The 15,966-nt window shown below is 50.5% G+C and overlaps 1 protein-coding gene across 1 annotated transcript in view; it reads right to left on the reverse strand.

Moving 5' to 3' along the window:
• Positions 1–15,966, reverse strand: part of PRR14L (proline rich 14 like) — a 91,830-nt gene that overhangs the window by 38,603 nt on the left and 37,261 nt on the right. The window lies entirely within an intron of this gene.

The following is a 15,966-nucleotide window of genomic DNA, read 5'->3' on the forward strand; positions in this document are numbered from 1 at the left end:
AGGGATACAGTGAGTGTCATGTTGCCTCCATCCTTAAAATTTTTAAGACGGCAGTCCATTACAACAAGGTCAAGCAGCAGACATTGGAGACAACAAAGTTACAGACCAGCAGAGAGCAATAGAGTCTCCACTGACCGGTATGACCGACATCTTATTCCAACCGTTCCGTTTGTCCTGGTTAGTCCCTGTTTTTTTGCAGACCTACTCACAAGACCATCTTTTCAATGTCTTGAGTAGGATTGGATGGCACATGGAAGCACTTCCATGTGCATCTGATCCTAAAATTAAAAAAAAAACAAAAAAAAAAAAACGGATGCCATATGTCCGTTCCGTTATTATGGAACATGTCCTATTCTGTTCCGTATTAACGGACCGTGACTCAATACAAGTCAATGGGTCCGCAAAATCCCCGGAAGCACTTCCGTGTGACTTCCGTCAGGTGCCCCTGCAGTCTGTGTCCCGCTCCCGCAGCTGCTCGCACTGCAGTGTGTCAGCATCTGCCCGCACTGCAGTGAGTCAGCATCTCGCGGGGATGATTAGCATTGCCGTCAGAAGGTTAGTAAAGTTAATTACATACAATGAGGATTTCCTGCACTCCTGACGTCAGCGCTCGTCACTAACTTCTATGCCCGCCGCATTCTCAGACCACCTCTCGAGGGTGGCCCGAGACTGACTAGCAGTGATGTCAAGGGCCGCTCGCGATACTTCCTTGTGAACGCAGCGGTCATTGAACTCAGTGACGAGCGCTGACGTTATGAGTGAAGCAGACTTCATAATCGCAGGTAATGTACCTAGCTAACCTCCTGAAGTCAGCGCTGGTCATGCCCGGCAGTGACCTGGGCTGACCTCATGATGTTAGCTCAGGTCAGTGCACTACTCTCCCAGCCAATGGGAAACACTCTGTTCTTCATTGGCTGGGACAGTGAGTATGGATAGTCGTGGGACCCCCTTATTGGATTACGACAGACCCGGATTTTTATTTCTTTCCAATAAATTGGTGAATAAGGGAATGTGTTGGGAAGTGTTTTTTCAAATAAAAATTTGTCTATTTTTTTTTTTATTATTATTATTACTGACTGGGTAAGGGTTGTTTTACACATCCGGCATTTTGCCGGATTGACGGATCCATCACACTCCAGTACAGTGTTAATACTGTACAATGGCATCAGACACAAGAACATTGAACCAAGGCACATCTCGCATCAAAAATCAACGCCACTCCATATGGCACATAATATTAAGAAGAAGAAAAAATGGAGCTTACAAGGCTATTGTTGCAAAAATATCCAAATTTTTATTATACAAAAAAAAAATCGTTACGATCAATATAGAAAAGGTACATATACGGTGCTTACATAGAGAAAAAGGTGAATTACCACACATAAATGGGAGAGCAAAGGTGATAACACCCCAAATAAGCATGAAGGGACAAAGGGTCATAAGTGAATATAGATGGCTGGCTAGTGACTATGGCGTCTCTGTCTTGATAATGACCATAATTCTATGTAGCCCAATCAGCATAGATCTATAAGGCAGGACAGAGATTTGCCAAATATCAAGCTAAACATGACAAAAAGTCACAGAATGACCAACAAGTATGGCGCCCTCACCCTGGCTGGACACATAAAGTAGTGTAGCCAAATCGGCATATGTCCGTTTTATGCCGGATAGGGATCGCCGGAAAAAAGCCAGTCACATGAAAAAGACCCTAAGAACCCATAACTTACACATGGTTAAGAAGAGGGGCAAGCACCAGAGCGTCCCAGGACAGTGCCACGAGCCTTCCTACGCGCGTTTCGCACGGATTACATCTGCTGGCTTCATCAGGGAAGCCAGCAGATGTAATCCGTGCGAAACGCGCGTAGGAAGGCTCGTGGCACTGTCCTGGGACGCTCTGGTGCTTGCCCCTCTTCTTAACCATGTGTAAGTTATGGGTTCTTAGGGTCTTTTTCATGTGACTGGCTTTTTTCCGGCGATCCCTATCCGGCATAAAACGGACATATGCCGATTTGGCTACACTACTTTATGTGTCCAGCCAGGGTGAGGGCGCCATACTTGTTGGTCATTCTGTGACTTTTTGTCATGTTTAGCTTGATATTTGGCAAATCTCTGTCCTGCCTTATAGATCTATGCTGATTGGGCTACATAGAATTATGGTCATTATCAAGACAGAGACGCCATAGTCACTAGCCAGCCATCTATATTCACTTATGACCCTTTGTCCCTTCATGCTTATTTGGGGTGTTATCACCTTTGCTCTCCCATTTATGTGTGGTAATTCACCTTTTTCTCTATGTAAGCACCGTATATGTACCTTTTCTATATTGATCGTAACGATTTTTTTTTTGTATAATAAAAATTTGGATATTTTTGCAACAATAGCCTTGTAAGCTCCATTTTTTCTTCTTCTTAATATTATGTACAATGGCATCGCGGCAAGCTCCGATCACATGCTCCGGTCACATGACAGCATGTGACAGGAGCTTGCCGCGATGCCATTGTACTGTATTACACTGTACTGGAGTATGCCGGGTGTGAAACGGCCCTTAGTGATGTAGGGTATCGGATAGACGCCATGACATCACTAACCTCTGGCCTTGATGCCAGGTGACTTTACACATCTGGTATCAACCCCATATATTATCCAGTTTGTCACCACACCAGGGCAACGGGATGAGCTGGGTAAAGTCCCGGGACTGCCGCATCTAATGGATGCGGCAATTTCAGCCGGCTGCTGGCTGATATTTTTAGGCTGGGAGAGCTCCCAATGACGTGGGTCTCCCAAGCCTGAGAATACCAACCAACAGCTGTGAGAATATATCCTGGCTGGTATCAAAATTGGTGGGGAACTCACGCAGTTTTTTTTTTTAATTACTTATTGTATTGTACGATATAGACCCGCTCACCGGCAGCCGCGATTGGTTAGTCAGACGCGCCTCCACGCTGAGTGACAGCTGTCTGACTGCAACCAATCACAGATGTGGGGAGGAGAGAATATCTATGAGCTTAATGAGCGGCCGGCTCGGGAAGATCAAAGAGCTGCTGTGGGAGTAGTGTGACAGCTATCCCGGTGATCGGCGAGTATGTAGCGCTTGCTCCTACCCCTTTGCCCCAGATTCTGTTCCCCATAGACTTTATATGGGGACTAGCATCTGGCCAATTAGCCTGGGCTGCATGTAACTCTCCTTCCGTTTTTTGCAGTTCGGAAAAAAAAAAAAAAAAAAATGATAGTCACACGGATGCCACATGGACTGTATACGGAACGGGACGGATGCGGTTCCCACACGGATGCATCCGTGAAAAAAACAGGACTGCTTTCTGCGGACTGCAAAAACGGAACGGTCATGTGAATGAGTCCTTAGAAGTAGAGAAGAAGAAAAAAAAAAAAAAAGTGTTCGCTCCGCCTGGTGGGCTGTACCTCTTCATACACTAGGCAGCACAGCTTTAGCAGGCAATCTATATCAAGTCTTCTGCACAATTTTTTTTCCCCAGTTTTTGTTTCTTTTTAGTGGTGTTCAACATCCTGAGACAGAGCCATAGCTGATGACACCACTTCTTCCCCCTGTCCATTGCGAGCTTCCAGGGGGACAACTCTGGCTTAGACTGAACTCGGACAGGATTTGAAACTGGCTTCAGCCAGGCCACACCTTGTTCGGATAGTAAGGTACAACCTGCAGGTCAGAATGTGGTTGCCTTCTGTCAGCATGACAGACAATAAGACACCTTTCTCCATGAAGACTGGCCATTTTCCAGTGAAGGAAAGGAAACACCAGGACAGGAGAATCCCTAGCATAGAGCATTCTGGTAGCCCAGATAGTTCTGGTACTGCAACATTATTTTCATACATGCTCCATTGTCACCCCGCTCTATTTTCACAAGGTCCTCAGTTTTCCCTAGTTTACTTCAGCTGCGTTAAACTTAGTGGCTGTAGAAGGTGAAGTTAGGCGATAAAAGGATATGTGAGTCGGTTGCTACAAGCTCGTAAGCTGCAGTCTACCCAAGGTTTACCTCCATACCTGGAGATCCTCCTTTGGCTGGTGGCACAGAGAACTTCAATCCCATATATTTTTTTTTTAAAATCACTTGGATTTTTTTCCACTTTTTTTTCCTTTTGTCTGAATGCAGATCTCAGTCTTCTCCCTCAGTGGACAGTTTTCTGCCCCTTTCATATCCTTTGTGTATGTGCACACACGTCTTTTAGATGGCGGTGTACCCACCAAGTTTGCTACATGAAGATCTTTCAGGAAAACTCCAGTATTTATCCTAAAGTGTCTTGTCGGTTGTTTCTGTGGTGACATTGCCAGTGCCATTTTTTTTTTAAACTTATATGTACAAAATAGTGAGTGACTTCCAAGTGGAAGCCACTCGCTATTTTGTACAAATAGATTAACAAGGAAACCACCTGAAGAATGCATCGGTTACATCAATTTAACAGCTTTGCGTCTTTTGAAACCTGAAGTGGTTAAAAAGTTGAAAGAAGGGAATTTTGTTTACTTACCGTAAATTCCTTTTCTTCTAGCTCCAATTGGGAGACCCAGACAGTGGGTGTATAGCTACTGCCTCTGGAGGCCGCACAAAGAACTACACTTAAAAGTGTAAGGCCCCTCCCCTTCTGGCTATACACCCTCCCGTAGGAGTACGGATTCCTCAGTTTTAGTACCAAAGCAAGAAGGAGGAAAGCCAATAACAGTTTCAAAAACAAATTCAATCCGATAACAAGATCGGAGAACTTAAGAAACAACATGAACAACATGTGCACCCGAAAAACGAAACCCTAAGAACAAATAGGGCGGGTGCTGGGTCTCCCAATTGGAGCTAGAAGAAAAGGAATTTACGGTAAGTAAACAAAATTCCCTTCTTTTTCGCTCCTAATTGGGAGACCCAGACAGTGGGACGTCCAAAAGCAGTCCCTGGGTGGGTAAAAAGATACCACATGAACGGGCTGTCAGACAGCCCTTTCCTACAGGTGGGCCACCGCCGCCTGAAGGACCTGTCTACCTAGGCTGGCATCTGCCGAAGCGTAGGTATGCACTTGATAGTGTTTGGTAAACGTGTGCAGACTCGACCAGGTAGCCGCCTGGCACACCTGCTGAGCCGTAGCCTAATGCCGCAATGCCCAGGACGCACCCACGGCTCTGGTAGAATGGGCCTTCAGTCCAGATGGAATCGGAAGCCCAGCAGAACGGTATGTGTGAAGAATTGGTTCCTTGATCCACCGCGCCAGGGTGGATTTGGAAGCTTGCGATCCCTTATGCTGACCAGCGACTAGGACAAAGAGCGCATCAGAACGGCGTAGAGACGCCGTGCGAGAAATGTAAATCCTGAGTGCTCTCACCAGGTCCAACAGATGTAAACCTTTTTCAAATTGGTGAACTGGATGCGGACACAAAGATGGCAAAGTGATATCCTGATTGAGATGAAAGGAAGAAACCACCTTGGGAGAAAACTCTGGAATTGGACGCAGTACTACCTTGTCTTGGTGAAACACCAGGAAGGGAGATTTGCAAGATAACGCCGCTAGCTCGGACACTCTTCGAAGAGACGTGACCGCCACAAGAAAGAAGGGAATTTTGTTTACTTACCGTAAATTCCTTTTCTTCTAGCTCCAATTGGGAGACCCAGACAGTGGGTGTATAGCTACTGCCCTCTGGAGGCCGCACAAAGAACTACACTTAAAAGTGTAAGGCCCCTCCCCTTCTGGCTATACACCCTCCCGTAGGAGTACAGATTCCTCAGTTTTAGTACCAAAGCAAGAAGGAGGAAAGCCAATAACAGTTTCAAAAACAAATTCAATCCGATAACACGATCGGAGAACTTAAGAAACAACATGAACAACATGTGCACCCGAAAAAACGAAACCCTAAGAACAAATAGGGCGGGTGCTGGGTCTCCCAATTGGAGCTAGAAGAAAAGGAATTTACGGTAAGTAAACAAAATTCCCTTCTTCTTTTTCGCTCCTAATTGGGAGACCCAGACAGTGGGACGTCCAAAAGCAGTCCCTGGGTGGGTAAAAAGATACCACATGAACGGGCTGTCAGACAGCCTCTTCCTACAGGTGGGCCACCGCCGCCTGAAGGACCTGTCTACCTAGGCTGGCATCTGCCGAAGCGTAGGTATGCACTTGATAGTGTTTGGTAAACGTGTGCAGACTCGACCAGGTAGCCGCTTGGCACACTTGCTGAGCCGTAGCCTGATGCCGCAATGCCCAGGACGCACCCACGGCTCTGGTAGAATGGGCTTTCAGTCCAGATGGAATCGGAAGCCCAGCAGAACGGTATGTGTGAAGAATTGGTTCCTTGATCCACCGCGCCAGGGTGGATTTGGAAGCTTGCGATCCCTTATGCTGACCAGCGACTAGGACAAAGAGCGCATCAGAACGGCGTAGAGCCGCCGTGCGAGAAATGTAAATCCTGAGTGCTCTCACCAGGTCCAACAGATGTAAACCCTTTTCAAATTGGTGAACTGGATGCGGACACAAAGATGGCAAAGTGATATCCTGATTGAGATGAAAGGAAGAAACCACCTTGGGAGAAAACTCTGGAATTGGACGCAGTACTACCTTGTCTTGGTGAAACACCAGGAAGGGAGATTTGCAAGATAACGCCGCTAGCTCGGACACTCTTCGAAGAGACGTGACCGCCACAAGAAAAACTACCTTTTGTGAAAGCCGAGAAAGGGGAACCTCTTTCAAAGGCTCGAAAGGCGGCTTCTGGAGAGCAATGAGAACCTTGTTCAGATCCCAGGGTTCCAATGGCCGTCTGTAAGGAGGAACGATATGACAAACTCCTTGGAGAAACGTGCGTACTTTAGAAAGCCGTGCCAAGCGCTTCTGAAAGAATACGGATAGCGCGGAGACTTGACCCTTAAGAGAGCTAAGCGACAAACCTTTTTCCAACCCAGACTGCAGGAAGGAAAGAAAAATTGGCAATGCAAATGGCCAGGGAGAAAACCCTTGAGCCAAGCACCACGCTAAGAATATCTTCCACGTTCTGTGATAGATCTTAGCTGAGGATGGTTTTCTAGCCTGTCTCATTGTGGCAACAACCTCATGAGATAAACCTGAGGCCGCTAGGATCCAGGACTCAATGGCCACACAGTCAGGTTCAGGGCCGCAGAATTCAGATGGAAAAACGGCCCTTGAGACAGCAAATCTGGACGGTCTGGTAGTGTCCACGGTTGGCCTACCGTGAGATGCCACAGATCCGGGTACCACGACCTTCTTGGCCAATCTGGAGCGACGAGTATGGCTCGATGGCAGTCGGACCTGATTTTCCGGAGAACTCTGGGTAACAATGCTAGAGGTGGGAACACATAGGGGAGTCGGAATTGCGACCAATCCTGAACCAAGGCGTCTGCCGCCAGTGCTCGGTGATCGTGAGACCGTGCCATGAAAACTGGGACCTTGTTGTTGTGCCGTGACGCCATCAGATCGACGTCCGGCGTCCCCCAGCGGCAACAGATCTGCTGAAACACGTCCGGGTGAAGGGACCATTCTCCTGCGTCCATGCCCTGGCGACTGAGAAAGTCTGCTTCCCAGTTTTCCACGCCTGGGATGTGAACTGCGGATATGGTGGACGTGAACTCTATCCTGTACCCGTGAGACAGAATATCCCTCACCCAACGGTCTTTGACGTGTGACAGCCAGATGTCGCCAAAGTGGGAAAGCCTCCCACCGACCGCGGGTGTGGGAATCGGAGACCGCAAGTCAGGAGGACGCCGTCTTGGCAACGGTTCCTCCGGCTGTCCTTTTTGGGCGTGACTGAGACCTCCAAGAATCTGAGCGTCTCTGGTCTTTTTGAGTCTTTTTTGACGAGGCGAATTGGGACCTGCCCGGTCCTCGAAAGGACCGATAACCAGACTGACCCTTCCTCTGTTGGGGTCTGTTTTGTCTGTGTTGCGGTAAGGATGAGTCCTTACCCTTGGAGTGTTTGATGATTTCATCCAAACGCTCTCCAAACAATCGGTCACGAGAAAAAGGCAAATTGGTTAAGCACTTCTTGGAATGAGAATCTGCTTTCCAATGTCTCAACCACAGGGCCCTACGCAAAACAACGGAGTTGGCTGACGCCACTGCCGTGCGGCTTGTAGCGTCAAGAACAGCATTAATCGCGTACGACGCGAATGCCGCCATTTGCGAGGTCAATGGTGCTACCTGCGGGGCAAATGCACGTGTGACGGAGTCAACTCGCGCAAGCCCGGCTGAGATAGCTTGGAGTGCCCATACGGCTGCAAAAGAAGGCGCTAATGACGCTCCAATCGCTTCATAGATGGATTTCAGCCAGAGCTCCATCTGCCTGTCAGTGGCATCTTTAAGTGCCGCTCCATCTTCAACTGCAACCAAGGATCTAGCTGCAAGCCTGGAAATTGGAGGATCCACTTTTGGACACTGGGTCCAACCCTTGACCACCTCAGGGGGAAAAGGATAGCGTGTATCTTTAAGCCGTTTAGGAAAACGCCTTTCAGGATAAGCGTGGGGTTTCTGGATTGCGTCTCTAAAGTCAGCGTGGTCCAGAAAAGTGCTTAAAGTACGCTTAGGGTATCTGAAATGGATTCTCTCGTGCTGCGAAGCTGACTCCTCCACAAGAGGAGCTGGTGGGGAAATATTTAACATCTTATTGATGTTAAATATAAGATCATTAACTATGGCGTCACCATCTGGTGTATCTAGATTGAGAGCGGTCCCAGGATCAGAATCCTGATCAGTTACGTCCGCCTCATCACCCATAGATTCATCTCGCTGGGATCCTGACCATTGAGATGAATGTGAAGGCCCGTCATAGCGAGCCCGCTTAGGCTGCCCAGGGCCATCGTCCGAGTCAGAGTCTTCACCCTGAGGTGTATATGCCCGTCCCGGAGCTTGGAGCTGAGGGGGACCAGGGGGCAATGATTGCACAGTGTCCGTGGCCTGAAGTACAGGCCTAGCTCGCAATGTGTCAAGAATTTGTGACATAGTGAGAGACATTCTGTCAGCAAAAGCTGCAAACTCAGTTCCTGTCACCTGGACAGCATTCACAGGTGGTACACCCTGGGTCACGTCCAGCAGAGGTCCCGACTGTGCAAGCGCCGCAGGGGCCGAGCACTGCACACAATGGGGGTCCGTGGAGCCTGCCGGTAGAAAAGTCCCACATGCGGTGCAGGAAGCATATAATGTCTGTGCCTTGGCACCCTTGCGTTTTACGGACGACATGCTGCTGGCTCTCTGCAATGTGAGAGAGTCTATAGCCAAAGGGCGACCAGCGCTATGCAATACAAAGTATTTGTAGAAACAAAATACTAAGAATACTACTGGCACAAGAGGGGGTGAGCCCTGAGGGCTGCTTACCGCCCGCTGAATAGCGGGTAAGAGGCTGCAGAATTCCTTGTCTGGGTCTCCCCGGCTCCCCTCTGCAGCTCAGCGTGTCAGCAGGAATGGCTGCCGGCGTCTGTGGAGAGGGGCGGTCCGTGGGAGTTCCCAAACAAAAGTGCGGGAAACAGTGTCCCCTCTGTGCCGATTGTGAGGGCTGGAGTATGTAAAAACGACTCCAGCCCTCGGCGCTGATGCACTGGCCAGCGTCCCGCCCCTCTCCTGACTGGCAGGTCTGGGGGCGGGAACGAACGGAAGCAGGCCGCAAAAGCCGGGGACTCGAGTTATCAGCGCGGCCGCCGTAAAAGCGCGGGCCGCGCTGAAGTCCCCGGCGCACCACAAGTGCCAGCCGCGCCGCAGTCCCAGCGGCCGGCGCGACCGATTCCTATAAGTGTGCCTGCTTCAGCGAAGCTGAATGAGGCCATGGCACAAGCGCCGTAGCGCTGATGTCCCCCGGCGCACTACAACACCCAGCATGCTGCGGTGTGAGCGCCAAATGCACGGGGACACAGAGTACCTTGAGGAAGCAGGGCCATGTCCCTGATGTACTCCGCTCCATCCAGCATCTTCTCCAGGGGCTGTAGATGGAGCACGGTCTCAGTGCCTGGAGACCAGTAAATCCCACTTCACCCAGAGCCCTGTAAAAAGGGATGGGGAAGGAATCAGCATGTGGGCTCCTGCCGCCGTACCCGCAATGGGTACCTCAACCTTACAAACACCTCCGACATACAGTGGGGTGAGAAGGGAGCATGCTGGGAGCCCTGTATGGGCCCTCTTTTCTTCCATCCGACATAGTCAGCAGCTGCTGCTGACTAAAAACAATGGAGCTATGCGTGCGTGTCTGACCTCCTTGCGCACAAAGCTAAAACTGAGGAATCTGTACTCCTACGGGAGGGTGTATAGCCAGAAGGGGAGGGGCCTTACACTTTTAAGTGTAGTTCTTTGTGCGGCCTCCAGAGGGCAGTAGCTATACACCCACTGTCTGGGTCTCCCAATTAGGAGCGAAAAAGAAAACTACTTTTTGTGAAAGCCGAGAAAGGGAAACCTCTTTCAAAGGCTCGAAAGGCGGCTTCTGGAGAGCAATGAGAACCTTGTTTAGATCCCAGGGTTCCAATGGCCGTCTGTAAGGAGGAACGATATGACAAACTCCTTGGAGAAACGTGCGTACTTTAGAAAGCTGTGCCAAGCGCTTCTGAAAGAATACGGATAGCGCGGAGACTTGACCCTTAAGAGAGCTAAGCGACAAACCTTTTTCCAACCCAGACTGCAGGAAGGAAAGAAAAATTGGCAATGCAAATGGCCAGGGACAAAACCCTTGAGCCAAGCACCAAGCTAAGAATATCTTCCACGTCCTGTGATAGATCTTAGCTGAGGATGGTTTTCTAGCCTGTCTCATTGTGGCAACAACTTCATGAGATAAACCTGAGGCCGCTAGGATCCAGGACTCAATGGCCACAGTGTCAGGTTCAGGGCCGCAGAATTCAGATGGAAAAACGGCCCTTGAGACAGCAAATCTGGACGGTCTGGTAGTGCCCACGGTTGGCCTACCGTGAGATGCCACAGATCCGAGTACCACGACCTTCTTGGCCAGTCTGGAGCGACGAGAATGGCTCGATGGCAGTCGGACCTGATTTTCCGGAGAACTCTGGGTAACAATGCTAGAGGTGGGAACACATAGGGGAGTCGGAATTGCGACCAATCCTAAACCAAGGCGTCTGCCGCCAGCGCTCGGTGATCGTGAGACCGTGCCATGAAAACTGGGACCTTGTTGTTGTGCCGTGACGCCATCAGATCGACGTCCGGCGTCCCCCAGCGGCAACAGATCTGCTGAAACACGTCCGGGTGAAGGGACCATTCTCCTGCGTCCATGCCCTGGCGACTGAGAAAGTCTGCTTCCCAGTTTTCCACGCCTGGGATGTGAACTGCGGATATGGTGGACGCTTTGCTTTCCACCCACGTCAAAATCCGCCGGACTTCCTGAAAGGCTTGGCGACTGCGTGTTCCCCCTTGGTGGTTGATGTACGCCACCGCCGTGGAATTGTCCGACTGAATCCGAATCTGCTTGCCTTCCAGCCATTGTTGGAAGGCTCGCAGAGCAAGATAGATTGCTCTGATTTCCAGAACATTGATCTGCAGGGTGGACTCTTCCTGAGTCCACGTCCCCTGAGCCCTGTGGTGGAGAAACACCGCTCCCCACCCTGATAGGCTCGCATCCGTCGTGACCACTGCCCAGGACGGGGGAAGGAACGACTTTCCCTGTGACAATGAGGTGGGGAGAAGCCACCAACGCAGAGAGTCCTTGGCAGTCTGAGAGAGGGAGACAGTCCTGTCGAGGGACGACGATTTCCCATCCCATTGGCGTAGAATGTCCCATTGTAGAGGGCGCAGATGAAACTGCACGAACGGGACCGCCTCCATTGCTGCTACCATCTTTCCTAGGAAATGCATGAGGCGCCTCAGTGAGTGCGACTGGCTCTGAAGGAGAGATTACACTCCTGTCCGTAGCGAACACTGCTTGTCCAGTGGAAGCTTCACTATCGCTGAGAGAGTATGAAACTCCATGCCAAGATAAGTCAGAGATTGGGTCGGGGTTAGATGAGACTTTGGAAAGTTGATAATCCACCCGAAACTCTGGAGAGTGTCTAGTGCCACCTTCAGACTGTGTTGGCATGCCTCTTGAGAGGGTGCCTTTATAAGCAGGTCGTCTAGATACGGGATGACCGAGTGACCTTGCGAGTGCAGAACAGCTACTACTGCTGCCATGACCTTGGTGAAGACCCGGGGGGCTGTTGCCAGACCGAAAGGTAACGCTACGAACTGCAGGTGTTCGTCGTGTATGACGAAGCGTAGGAAACGCTGATGCTCTGGCGCAATCGGCACGTGGAGATACGCATCTTTGATATCTATTGATGCTAGAAAATCTCCTTGAGACATTGAGGCTATGACGGAGCGTAGGGATTCCATCCGGAACCTCCTGACTTTTACGTGTCTGTTGAGCAACTTTAGATCCAGGACGGGTCGATACGATCCGTCCTTTTTTGGGACCACAAACAGATTGGAGTAAAAACCGTGACCTTGTTCCTGAAGAGGGACGGAGGTCACCACTCCTTCCGCCTTTAGAGCGGCCACCGCCTGCAACAGAGCATCGGCTCGGTCTGGTGGTGGAGAAGTTCTGAAGAAACGAGTTGGCGGACGAGAACTGAACTCTATCCTGTACCCGTGAGACAGAATATCCCTCACCCAACGGTCTTTGACGCGTGACAGCCAAATGTCGCCAAAGTGGGAAAGCCTCCCACCGACCGAGGGTGTGGGAATCGGAGACTGCAAGTCAGGAGGACGCCGTCTTGGCAACGGTTCCTCCGGCTGTCCTTTTTGGGCGTGACTGAGACCTCCAAGAATCTGAGCGTCTCTGATCTTTTTGAGTCTTTTTTGACGAGGAAAATTGGGACCTGCCCGGTCCTCGAAAGGACCGATAACCAGACTGACCCTTCCTCTGTTGGGGTTTGTTTTGTCTGTGTTGCGGTAAGGATGAGTCCTTACCCTTGGAGTGTTTGATGATTTCATCCAAACGCTCTCCAAACAATCGGTCACGAGAAAAAGGCAAATTGGTTAAGCACTTCTTGGAATGAGAATCTGCCTTCCAATGTCTCAACCACAGGGCCCTACGCAAAACAGCGGAGTTGGCTGACGCCACTGCCGTGCGGCTTGTAGCGTCAAGAACAGCATTAATTGCGTACGACGCGAATGCAGCCATTTGCGAGGTCAATGGTGCTACCTGCGGGGCAAATGCACGTGTGACTGAGTCGACTTGCACAAGCCCGGCTGAGATAGCTTGGAGTGCCCATACGGCAGCAAAAGATGGCGCTAACGACGCTCCAATTGCTTCATAGATGGATTTCAGCCAGAGCTCCATCTGCCTGTCAGTGGCATCTTTAAGTGCCGCTCCATCTTCAACTGCAACCAAGGATCTAGCTGCAAGCCTGGAAATTGGAGGATCCACTTTTGGACACTGGGTCCAACCCTTGACCACCTCAGGGGGAAAAGGATAGCGTGTATCTTTAAGCCGTTTAGAAAAACGCCTTTCCTGGATTCTCTCGTGCTGCGAAGCTGACTCCTCTACAAGAGGAGCTGGTGGGGAAATATTTAACATCTTATTGATGGACGCTATAAGATCATTAACTATGGCGTCACCATCTGGTGTATCTAGATTGAGAGCGGTCCCAGGATCAGAATCCTGATCAGTTACGTCCGCCTCATCACCCATAGATTCATCTCGCTGGGATCCTGACCATTGAGATGAATGTGAAGGCCCCTCATAGCGAGCCCGCTTAGGTTGCCTGGGGCCATCGTCCGAGTCAGAGTCTTCACCCTGAGGTGTATGTGCCCGTCCCGGAGCTTGGAGGTAATTCAGCTGAGGGGGACCAGGGGGCAATGATTGCACAGTGTCCGTGGCCTGAAGTACAGGCCTAGCTCGCAATGTGTCAAGAATTTGTGACATAGTGAGAGACATTCTGTCAGCAAAAGCTGTAAACTCAGTTCCTGTCACCTGGACAGCATTCACAGGTGGTACACCCTGGGTCACGTCCAGCAGAGGTCCCGACTGTGCAAGTGCCGCAGGGGCCGAGCACTGCACACAATGGGGGTCAGTGGAGCCTGCCGGTAGAAAAGTCCCACATGCGGTACAGGAAGCATATAATGTCTGTGCCTTGGCACCCTTGCGTTTTGTGGACGACATGCTGTTGGCTCTCTGCAATGTGAGAGAGTCTATAGCCAAAGGGCGACCAGCGCTATGCAGTACAAAGTATTTGCAGGAACAAAATACTAAGATTACTACTGGCACAAGAGGGGGTGAGCCCGGAGGGCTGCTTACCGCCCGCTGAATAGCGGGTAAGAGGCGCAGAATTCCTTGTCTGGGTCCCCCCGGCTCCCCTCTGCAGCTCAGCGTGTCAGCAGGAATGGCTGCCGGCGTCTGTGGAGAGGGGCGGTCCGTGGGAGTTCCTAAACAAAAGTGCGGGAAACAGTGTCCCCTCTGTGCCTATTGTGAGGGCTGGAGTATGTAAAAACGACTCCAGCCCTCAGCGCTGATGCACTGACCAGCGTCCCGCCCCTCTCCTGACTGGCAGGTCTGGGGGCGGGAACGAACGGAACTAGGCCGCAAAAGCCGGGGACTCGAGTTATCAGCGCGGCCGCCGTAAAAGCGCGGCCCGCGCTGAAGTCCCCGGCGCACCACAAGTGCCAGCCGCGCCGCAGTCCCAGCGGCCGGCGCGACCGTTTCCCAAAAGTGTGCCTGCTTCAGCGAAGCTGAATGAGGCCATGGCACAAGCGCCGTAGCGCTGATGTCCCCGGCGCACTACAACACCCAGCATGCTGCGGTGTGAGCGCCAAACGCACGGGGACACAGAGTACCTTGAGGAAGCAGGGCCATGTCCCTGATGTACTCCGCTCCATCCAGCATCTTCTCCAGGGGCTGTAGATGGAGCACGGTCTCAGTGCCTGGAGACCAGTAAATCCCACTTCACCCAGAGCCCTGTAAAAAGGGATGGGGAAGGAATCAGCATGTGGGCTCCAGCCGCCGTACCCGCAATGGGTACCTCAACCTTACAAACACCTCCGACATACAGTGGGGTGAGAAGGGAGCATGCTGGGAGCCCTGTATGGGCCCTCTTTTCTTCCATCCGACATAGTCAGCAGCTGCTGCTGACTAAAAACAATGGAGCTATGCGTGCGTGTCTGACCTCCTTCGCACAAAGCTAAAACTGAGGAATCCGTACTCCTACGGGAGGGTGTATAGCCAGAAGGGGAGGGGCCTTACACTTTTAAGTGTAGTTCTTTGTGCGGCCTCCAGAGGCAGTAGCTATACACCCACTGTCTGGGTCTCCCAATTAGGAGCGAAAAAGAAAGGCAACATATGCACAGCAAGTTGTTCTGACATTGCAGTGAATATGTTCATTTTTTATGGAGTACTTTTTTAGGTTGGTCACGGAGCGGACCTGTCTGAAAATGTGTGCACATGCCCTTCCAGCATTCATGGGTTTCTCACAAATGAGTAAGAGCTAGTGACTTGTTGGTTGCACCCCAAATTATGGTGCTGCTTTAGGATATTCATCCTGTCCTACTCCAGCAGTCTTCCTTGAGTCTGTCCGCAGAATTTTACCTTCTTGAAAGTTGTCATTTTTAGTCACCGTAACCTAATATGCAAGGTGGTCATCTGCTTTACACAAAAATGGGGACATTATCATCCCTCTTACACCAGTCCATCCCAACCGTCTGGTTCTGGTCAGTGCCCATGTTCATTCTTGGTAACCTTCTGGCATGCAATTTTCTTTTTGTGATTCCCAAAGCCATGCAATTATTGGTCAGTCTGCAAAATAACCATTTTCAAAAGGATCATATCAGCTATTGTGTAAATCGACCAGGCCATAAACAAATCTCGACCTTTTGGGTTACAGATCATTCCACAAAGGTTGTCAAAGAATTCTGTGCAGTCAGGCCTCAGGCCTCTCTTTCTCAGGCCTACAACGGTGTTACTTGGGCTTCTGTCTACATCTTTCCTCAGTTTCCCCAAGATCAACGCTATGGCTTCTGCCGATGCCAGCCTGAAGTGTATGGTGCTGCAAGCTGCT

Source organism: Anomaloglossus baeobatrachus, chromosome 1, assembly GCF_048569485.1.
Source record: "Anomaloglossus baeobatrachus isolate aAnoBae1 chromosome 1, aAnoBae1.hap1, whole genome shotgun sequence".
NCBI lineage: Eukaryota > Metazoa > Chordata > Amphibia > Anura > Aromobatidae > Anomaloglossus > Anomaloglossus baeobatrachus.